Source organism: Alligator sinensis, unplaced genomic scaffold, assembly GCF_000455745.1.
Source record: "Alligator sinensis unplaced genomic scaffold, ASM45574v1 scaffold372_1, whole genome shotgun sequence".
NCBI classification, from domain to species: domain Eukaryota; kingdom Metazoa; phylum Chordata; order Crocodylia; family Alligatoridae; genus Alligator; species Alligator sinensis.
In genome coordinates, this window is record NW_005842387.1 from 654,744 (window position 1) to 661,840 (window position 7,097).

Consider the following 7,097-nt stretch of genomic DNA (forward strand, 5'->3'; position numbering starts at 1 on the left):
TGGGGTCGTTTGACCCCAGTACTCTTTCCTGCCATGGCAGGGGGTCGGACTAGATGATCTGCCCAGGTCCCTTCCAACCCTAGAAACTATGAAACATTAAGCTAGATATACCTGTCCCTATTCTGACAAATCAAAGCACTTCATAAATAGTGTATGTAACATTACCATCACGGCTGGGATAAGCATATATGCTTGCAACATATGAGGTTTCAATGAAGGGATAAACCTAATTATCTGCTTCAGTCACAGGTGTAAAAATCAATTTTTACCAGACCAGATAAAATGTTGTTAAATGTTGGATCAACAGAGTAAAGAAAACAGATACCCCTGTCTTACTTACCTGCATGTCCTCCTGACTCTTTGTATCACTCCATAGTACTTCAAACTAAAAATCAGCAAAACCTAGACAAATGTATAACATTCCATGTTGTATAGGTTGATAAAGAACACTTTGAGGGCTCCAATTCACAGGGGAGGAACAGATATCAAAATATTAAGGTAAAAGCATCCCATAGCTTTATAAGAGAGAAGTATTCTACACAAGTGGGTTAGAGGGCCTTCCTTCACCCAAAGGACCAAGATATGGAAGTTTCACCAGAAAGGGAGGGAAACGTTTCTTTTACTTCCCAAAAGCCAGAGAAGTTTAAAAGAAACTGCAGTTTCAGACACCTCTTATCCAGAGGCTATAAAAAGATATGACATATCAAAATAGGTATTTCTCTTGGTTATCTTAAAGTTATATATATATTACAAAGGTGCCAGTTCACACTTAAAGCCCCCAATCCTTAGCTACTGTAAATCAGAATAGGACTAGGGATGTAAACATCATTAAAAAAAAAATCCATTTAACCTCCTTTAATTATACCAGTTAAACGGTTAACCAATAACACATATCTAGTTTAGTGACCTCTGACAGAAACAGCCCTGGACCCAGCCCCTTACATCTTTACTGTGCACCTGGAGCTGTGCAAGCCCCAGGCCGCTGGCAGGAAGCCACAGACCGGGGGGAGAAACAGCCGAACCACTAGAGGACACTTCCCAGCTATGGAGCCCTTGCCCCCACAGGCAAGGGCTGGGGCTGAGGACCTCTCCTCCACCCAGATCCCTCTGCCATGGGGGAGGAGGGAGGAAGGTGACAGCCCACCCCCCAGGGTCAGCTGGGATCTTCCTGCCATGCCAGTGAGACTCCTGGCCCAGCAAAGGGTCTGCTGGTGCCCTGCAGGGGCAGGACCTGGGCAGGGCAACAAGCTCCCTGTGCCTCCTGCCACGCATGTGCCACCATGGCCCAGACCTAGAAGACTTCTCCGCTCTGCCGGGCTTGGCCCTCCCCAGCTCACCCCAGGGGGAGGGGGTGGGTCTGGCCTCAGTGAGGCGGCCTCTGCTGGGTATGTTGTGTTCTTCCCCCTCCCACCTGTAACACTGGAGCCATGCAGGGCTTGGCCCAGCCCCAAGGCAGGGCTGAGCATGCAGCTGGTTCAGCTTGAGGAGGCATCACGGCAGCTGGAGCAGGTGATGCCAGGTTTGAGGTGTCGCCGCCAGGCACTTGTGCGGTGAGCACAGCCCCAAGGTGCTCCTGAGGGGCAGCAATGCAGCAGGGCAGTTGAGCAGGGATCCCGGGGGGAGCATTAGGGCTGCAACAGTGGCCTCCCAGGCTGTAGCTGCTGTCCTGCCACCCACCAAGAACACCCTTGGGCCACACACACTGTGTGAGGGGCCAGGGGCAACCCCTCGGTCCTGGCACTGCCTGTTCCAGCTGACACAGTGCCTCCACAAGCTGAGCCAGCTGCATGCTCAGCCCTGCCTCAGGGCTGGGGCAGGTCTCATGCAGCCCCAGAACTACAGGTGGGAGAGGGAAGGACGCAGAATACCCAGCAGAGGCTACCCTGCTGGGACTGGACACCCCCCTCCTCTGGGGCAAACTAGGGAGGGCCCAGCCTGGCAGCATGGCCGCAGTAGCACAAGCACAGTGAGAATTGCAGAGAGCCTGTTACCTGTGACCCAGTGCCCTACCCGGGCTCCACGGCTGTGGCCTGGCACCTCCCTCCATAAGTCCATTAGTCATTAAGCCAGGCTTATTCCAATGGCTGTTGCTCAGAAGTCAGCAAATGTAACATGATTTTTTTTTGGTAAGGAAATTTTGCAACAAAACCAACAATCTGAGCAACTGTTTCCAACAATCCATTCCCTTGGGTTAAAAAGAATACTGATTTAAAAAGTCATAATGCATCCAAAAACCAACAGTCTGAACGACTCTTTCGAACAATCCATTGGCTTGGGTTAAAAAGAATACTGATTTAAGAAGTCATAATGCATCCAAGAGCTAGGAATTCAGGGCTAGCAAACTGTGGCCTGTTCTCAGTGACTATTTCTTGTTCAAAGTGAGAACAGGAAGAAACTTTTCATGACATGCGATCCACTACCAAGAAGCAATCCCCCCCCGGCCGCTCCAAAATCAAGGAAAGCAACCAGTGAATGCCAGATAAGTGTACTTTTTTCTTCATAGGGGTCTTTTCTAAGGACTAGTGGTTAAAAAAGCGAGTATGAGAGGTTGTTTTGAGTTGCGTCTTTCTGGACTCATGAAACTGCAGAATGACCATCTTAGGTTTTAAGGTCTATCTTATGTATGCTATTATCGTCTGCCAGTATGGGTCCCCATACTGATATTCTGTTTTGGTTCTGACATTCTGTGAGATACTGCTGCCAAGTACTTATTTTTCTTAATGATTTACCTTTCAAGGACTGCAGGATACCACCACAAATGCCATATATCAGTCTCCCCTGGACAGTTCTTTGATGACTGCATAGAAGTCAGAGGATGGACATGCAATCCCCAACAAGTAATTGTGTAAATTACCTCTTAAAAACCTTGGACAACATTTGTAGTTGTGCATTCACACTAGTGTCTATTTTAATCAGTTCTCATTTTCACTGTAAAGTAATAAGGGCACTCAAAATGGTATCTGCATCTATCTCTCTGTCATCCCAAGCTTCTACAGAAGCTAGGTGACCAACAAGCCTTTTTGATAAGGTTTAACCACCACTATGAACTTTCATGCTGTATATTTAACAATAGGTGTAAGTTTTACCATGTACAAGCAACCTCTGAAATTTAAGAGGTATCTTGCAATGGAGAAAAGGCAAAATAAAAGAACAATTATAATAAGAATTTAAGGATTTCCTTTCACCTTAGAATCTCTCAATATTCACATTAATAAAGCTTCAGAACAAATGTATAAGGAAGGAATGCTATTCAGTTTACAGAGGTAGAAACTGATGTACACAATTTGCATAGAATATTTGAAATGTTTTGGTACCTGAATGCTATTTGTTCATGCAAAAGAAGAGATGTATTATACAGTCATTGCTGCATTGTCTCTACCTTGCCCGGGGGGCTGGGGGGTGGAATCAGGATTTCAACTAGCTGAAATGATAGTAAAACTACTTTCTGTCTCAAAACAAAGAAACCTATGGAAAGTCAAATAGGTAAGACTTCCCAGTTTTCTTTACCAGTAATTTAGATTTTGTAGGCCTACTTATGGTGGCATTTTAATAAACAGAAACTAGCTGAATGAACAGTAGATGAAAAGATCCATGTTAGGGGGAATTAAAAATAACATTTGGGTAGATTACAAATATGGTAATAAATAGAATATTGTCTATCTAATAGCATCTCGTTCATTTAACTGAATTTCACAACATAGTCCATTTCTAGGTACTTTTTTTTCCTTAAAAATCATTTCCTGAAAATAGGTGCCATTATTACATTTCTAAATAGCAGTATTTTTCTTTATGCCTACACCTCACATTGCATATACATACCTATCTACCAGCTTCATATAGTGAGTCAGCAGTTACAAGCTATTTAGGCCCAACCCAACAGGCCTTCTGTCCTGAGAACTCCCCATCTCCTTGACTTCAATGGAATGTCTGTATAGGGGGCTTGATGGAGCAGGCCCTTAGCTTTAATCACCTGGCATTGAAATGCCATTGTTATAAAAATAACAATAAATTATTTATAACCACATTTCTCAATTAAAATAAAGTATTAAAAAAAAAAAAAAATCAAAGACCTCCCTCCACAACTGACTGGTGATTCCACAAAAGGCTGTCATGTTCACTTCTCTTCTATTTACATGTAAATGATCAAACCTAAAAATAGACCTCTTGTTGACTGATTCCTATGAAGGGGTTTTTTTTATTGTCTGATTAGCATGTAGCGTGCTTGAAAGTCAATCCCTGCCTGGAACTTGCAAAAGACACATGGAGGATGAGATGCTAGGAGAAATGTATAACTTCTTTATTTTTTATCCTCACTCAAAATTATAGTCTACTCATTTCATGTGGTAAGGGCAGTACCTTAGTAAACAGTGATTCTGTGATTGTGGATTTTTACGCAGAAATGTTAGGCTCCCCTCTATGAAGCTAATAAAAGAACAAAAATACTGAAGACAGCATAGTTGATGGAGTGCATGGAGTAAAGGAAAAGAAAAGTCAGAGTATGAGAACAAGGTCAAAGTTTGGGTGGGACTGTGTACAGTCTAGGAAGAAAAAAAAAATGAGCAGTTAAAATGTCATACAGTACACAAGGACAATCCAGTAAAAGGATACAATGATTCCTTTCATATAGGAAAGGGGTTGTAAGCAGTGGAAATTTTGCTCCGAAATAGCTGCAGTCTTTCAGAGGAAATGCCGCCAGTGTGACAACCTCCTGGCACCTCAAGCTTAAAAAGAATCATCCATGAAAACACTGTACAGTTACAGACTCTCACATTTAAGGGGCATAGCAGAATGGAAGGAAGAACCACTCTACACAGCAATGTCCACCAAGCAAATATGAAAAAAAAATCCATGGTTACCCTGCCAGCATTAATTGCTGCAGATCTATACTCTCACTACACAAACCAGAGTAGGCTAAAGCGCAGGAATATAGGCAATGACAGCAACATTTTTAAGAGACCACCTGGAGAAGCAGCATAAGGTAGCATTGTTCAAAGGACTGGCCTCTGCATGGATGCCTCAAGTTCTCTAAAAACTCATTACAGAGCAAAAAACATCTATATTATTTCCAGAGCCACATTTTTAGACCTTTTACAAAGCCTAGAAAGTCCTTCTTTCCTAAGTTTCATTCTAAATTTTCCCTTTGTTGGGGGGAGGGAGGGGAGGGGAGACAATTCTTTTCAGTAAATTGGAAGTTACTATGGAGAGAATAAGATATTTCTATATTTCCTAGGTTTTTCTGCATTTCCACAGAAACAGAGAAAAACAGCACATCAAATTTAATAAAAGTATGACTTATTAGTAAACATTTTAATTATTTAGTTTAATATTAGTTTTTAAAAGTTGAATATATGTACATTGTCCAGAAATTTAGATGCCCCTGCACGATGTTCAGAATCCATTATAGATAGAAGAGCTATTTTTCTATAAATTAGTTCGGTGATTCTCAACCAGGGTACCAACCACAGCATCCAAGGGTGCTGCACAATCCTTCCAAGGGTGCCATGGCATCCAGCCCTTGAGCCAAGAAGCCATTACTCTTCCTCCTAGCAGGCACCCCAGCATCCTGAAGACAAGCAGTACCCGTGGTTGCTCCCCACCCCCAAGTTCCCAGCAGTGTACTCTGCCACATGCACAGGCAGACAGATGGGGAGGGTTGATACAGGGCTGCACTTTTCAGTGCTGTTCATCCCCACAACCCCCACTCCTCCCATGATCCCAGTGTCAGTGGGAAGGTTTGTGGATGCTCATGGCTCCGGTTGCCAGCATACAATTTGCTGGAAAAGAAGCCACAGAAGTCGGGGGCTGCAGTTGCCACCTCAGGTATGGACCAAAGATGCAGAAGGAGCAGAAGGTGCCTAAAGCAGGGCACAGTAGGGTGAGGTCTTTCACCCTCCACCTATCTGGGACCTACAATCCCAGATTGTAGCTTAGTGGTTCTTCACAGAGATACTGTTAAATTCCAAAATGGAATGAAGGAGCGCATTGAAGCTAAAAACACTGCATTTGCTCTACCCCAACTTGGGAAACATGCTACCCAATTCCCTACGATATATCATTTTGAGATATACTTCATCTCCTCTTCTGTTCTTTTCTTTTCCCCATCCCCTTCAAAAACTACCTTGGAAAAAGCATTTCAGACTTGCTAGATATTGTGAAGTCATTTCTGTAAGGAATACGGTTACAAAACAGGGCAACTAGATGGATAACATCAAAGTAGTTACTTTGTTGTTGTACCTTAAAATATTGCCATATAATTTATAGCTGTCCACAGGCACCTGCTGGTACCCGATTTGAGTCATCTAGAAAGCACTCCCTCTCCATTAAGCCACTATTAAAACTTAATACAATTTTCAAATAAGGAAGCCCAAATTAAGTTAAGTTATCTAATCAGTGCTACTTCCTCCAGGCTTTAAAAAAAAGGTTATGCTATATATATGAAAAACTAACAATGTAATAGTTTTTTTTTTAAATAATACAAAAAGTTCTGAATTTGCTTGATCAACAGAAATGTAATGTAGTTCAATAGGAATGTCCCTATAGACAAGTCTCTTAGAAATATCCCCCAGACAGATCCAACTTTTCATGATAAAGAACAGAGACATCAATCTCTTCTTGCACAAATCCCCTTCACCTTTATATAACCTTTTAAATTAAAAAACTATCAACAGGGACAAAATTCCTTCATTCTATTGCAATGTTAGATCACTTTTCCAAGTTTTAAAATGTCTTGTAAGAGATGCATTTTAAAATATATTTACTTGTAGACCTGATCATTATACCAAACCAAAAACCTATCCGTTTATAGGAACCTTCAGGCAAACTTCTACTGCCCAGATCAGGATTATCAATTTGATCAGTATCAGGATTATCAAGATAAATATTAAAATTAAAATCCTTTGGGGTTTAATGTTAAGGATTTGATCTCTGACTAAAGAACCAGCAACCTCTTATAATGACTGTTAATGTGCATCCACTGGCAGGAAACCAGAATTTAGCTGATTAGATAGTGCACGCTATACTCTGAACTAATTGGCTATTTAAAAAAAAAAGTTGAGACTCATAAATACACTCTCTTTGCAGATACAAGTGGTTCAGCA

At 42.0% G+C, this 7,097-nt stretch overlaps 1 protein-coding gene across 1 annotated transcript in view; it reads right to left on the bottom strand.

The window, feature by feature from the left end:
• ADAM23 (ADAM metallopeptidase domain 23) overlaps positions 1–7,097 on the bottom strand; it is a gene marked incomplete at its 5' end in the record, with an annotated part of 186,474 nt that overhangs the window by 177,625 nt on the left and 1,752 nt on the right. The gene's annotated exons all lie outside the window — the stretch shown is intronic.